Genomic DNA, 3,471 nt, shown 5'->3' with positions numbered 1-3,471 from the left:
TTCCTGCTGTACCATCTTCTCAAATAGTGCAAACAGTCCTAGTGTTCCCCGTTCAGAAAGGGGGTATTGGAGAACGGGAAAATTGATGAAGACAGGTTTCAAGCGTCAGAGTTGTGAGCTGCTTCTACAGGAGCAGCTCCTAATAGGATAGGTGCATATGTACGAATATTAGCCTGAGGAAGAGACCGTTGAGGGAGGTTCCGTACAGGCATGGAGAAAGATGCTCAGGAACAATCATTTATTATCTCTTGTCACGGGAAAAACAGTGTGACCCGTATTAAATCATCCAAAACTAAGTAGCTGTCCATTCCACAGGACATTAATTAGTGGATCTCACTGCCATAGGGTGCTGGGGGACCAAAGGTACAGGTGGCTTTAAAAGGGACAAGTTTTTCAAAGCAAGTAGTTGTGATGACCTGAATATGTAATGTCAGGTATTCTCTACATCGCTCTTTTCCTAAAGCTGAGATAATCCCCCGGGGACGTGTCATTCAACATAGGCTTTGTCACTTGAACACTTTCCTTCAGCATCCTCGGGGGTAGGAGATTAGGACGTAGGGATATTTAGGAAACAATTATGGCTTTAAAATCATGGAACCAAGAGGAAGAATTTTGCCAATATGGGCTCTGACCTCAGAAAGCGAATTTGAGGTGATCGACTTCAGCAAGTCCTGGCTTCAATCTGACAAGAAAAGGAGGAGAGTGTTGAACGTGGCAGAGCGCTATAAAAACTGAAGGTTCTCCTGTTATTGGTGAATGCGGTGGTGGTTTGGCAATAACATGCGTGAGGAACTTTAGCCTAGTGACAGAGCTGACCCGATAACATATAAAAATCATTTATCCTCCAATTTATTCCCTAAGTAGCCACAAGACCATGCAGCAGTATTCCAGCCACCAGCATCAGGCAAAGCCCCAAGAACGGCCCTTTCCCCACACAACCCACTTTGCAAACACTGGGCCAAAGGTCTCTCGGTCTCTCCTGCCCAGGAGTTTGTGTGTCTCGGTTTAGCCAGGAGCAGAGCCTGCTTTGCTTGGCGAAGGCACACTGTCACGCCTCTCACTGCGCCTAGTGTCCCCAAAGGGGGGAGCCTTGGCCGGGGACAAAGACCAGCAGATTTTACCAGGGTTCGGGTTATGTCCCCAGCTGAGGCTGTTCTCTCCCCATCAGCCCACGGGGTACCTTTGGTTGGTTTACTCTATCAATAGTACCTCAATTAAAAACCTGCAAACAAACCGATCCCCTTATTTATCGAGTGACAACGTCAACGTTTGCGTTGACAGCGCTGGAGCAGGCACGGCTCAGGGTGTCACCTCTTTGCTGGGAGCTGCGCAGCGCTTGCTCGGTGTAACCCCTGAGCAGTGACCGTTTGCCTTAGCAGAGGAGTGCTGGGAGAGCTCAGGCAAGGCAAGACCTGAGAAAGTTAAACCATTAATAAGCCCACAGGTAATTTCCTGACTGTGAGATCTCGCTATGATAAAAAAGAAAATAAAACATAATGACAGTTAAATTATAGCTCTGATATTAAGAGCAGTTCCGTGATGCTTACAGTGTTTGAGTCACAGAGTAAACAGGGAGCAAAGCAGCAGCCGCTTGAACCTTGCGGGCTTCGCCTTTAGGGAGCTGCGAATCGGAGCCGAGGCTTAAGCTGGGCACGTGGAGAGATGCCGGAATCTTTAGATTTGCATATACAATATTGAGATCATGAGAATGTCACATTTAAATGCAAAACTCACGTGTCTCATGAATAAGTCATGAATGGTGGCAGGACTGATTTATTCTTTTTTTTCCCCCCCTCTCTCTCCAATTGTCATCTCCCCCCCCTCCCCACCCGCTGAAGAGACACTGATCTGCAACGCAGACAATTCCTCCTTCCCGAGGAAATGCGCTGATAGATGAGACTCGATCCCCCGCAAGTGTCCACCCCCCCCCCTCCCCACCCGCTGAAGAGACACTGATCTGCAACGCAGACAATTCCTCCTTCCCGAGGAAATGCGCTGATAGATGAGACTCGATAAGAAGCTGAAAGCTCTTCCAAAACAAAAACATGTGCGTGTGTTTCTTGTTTATACTTGGCTCGGAAGTAAAGGAGCATCATTTCATCTCTCTCCCTCTCTCTCTCTTTTTTTTTTTCCTTCTTTCTCAAGAGATACCTTAATACCATGGCAACAGCCTTCAACCCTTCTCTTGTATGACACAACCAGATTTGGAAAAGGTTAGCTGTGTGTTGTAATCAAATCCAGGCAGGTCAATCATGTAAAGAGATGACTTCCCATGCGCCGTGGAATAATGAATGACTAGATCGCAGAGGTCTTCCTTCCTCCTTCCTTCCCCTCCTTCTCCTCTCGCTGTTTGAAGTGCAGGGAATTAGCGTTTTGTCCCTGGTGAATAAAATTGAAGTGAACAATTTCCAAAGGTTACCAGAAAATACAGAGCGTGGCAGAAATGGAGAAGAACTGGTGGTTATAACGCCCAAGAACAACAACAAAAAAGGTCTCCAGCGTGGACATGCTCATTGTGCCATTAATAAGCCGAGAGGTTTGATGTGCAAAACAACAACGAATAAGACGTGTCAAGGCTGTGAAACGTGCCCTCTCTCACAAACCGAGCAGGTCTCCCTTCCTTTGGCTGCATGTGCAGCTTTTTCAGGCTTAAGACATCACTGACAATTCCGTGCTCCGAAAACAGCGATTCAGAGCTCGTTAGCATGAGGCTGGATTGGGTTTGTTTGGGTTTTTGGTGGTTTTTTTTTTTTTTTGATGACACTTTCTAAAAATCAGCCATTTAGGATTCGCCCAGATGTTGGGAATGTGTCAATTCTGACAAAATTTGCTCAAGAAAAGATGTCTCTGGTCAGCGATGAAACTCCTGAACAAAGCTGGGGACGTACAGCACAAGCTGTCCGAGAGCTGAAGGCAGACACTTGAACAGGGGACGCAGAAGCTCCTGATGGGCAGCTCTCCCCATATCTCCCACTGAAGCATCTCCACACGGCCAATATAAACCCTGCATTGACTTGGCAGTTCCACCCCTGTTGATGCACATGTACCGAATGCGAAGTTTTCCAGGAAAAGCTGCGCCCAGAGGTCCTGCTCAGCAGAGGCAGCAGTCCCACAGCCCTTCGCACCGCTGCTCTGGGGTCAAGTCCCTGCCAGCTGCTTGGACACATACTGGGTGCCACAGAGTCGATAAATGCTTTTTCTGGGGTCTGAGGGTTAGTCTCTACCTTCCCAAAATCACCAGTAAACCCCTCTTGTCTCGTTGCACAAGCACCTTGGGGAAATTGGAAGATTTTGTAGGACGGAGATGCTCCTCACTGAGCTATACCATATCCTCACCTGGCAGCGTTCACCAGAGCAGCTTCCAGCAGCACAGGACTTTGCAACCTTTCTGCACACCTGAATTTGTCCCAGCTGTGTTCCAAGTTAAAAAAGAAGAGCTATTCCAGTTCACACTCACCAGAACTAACCCAC

Source organism: Buceros rhinoceros, unplaced genomic scaffold, assembly GCF_000710305.1.
Source record: "Buceros rhinoceros silvestris isolate BGI_N320 unplaced genomic scaffold, ASM71030v1 scaffold9704, whole genome shotgun sequence".
Taxonomy (NCBI): domain Eukaryota; kingdom Metazoa; phylum Chordata; class Aves; order Bucerotiformes; family Bucerotidae; genus Buceros; species Buceros rhinoceros.
The sequence above is the reverse complement of the archived record's forward strand: the minus strand, read 5'-3'. Positions refer to the sequence as shown.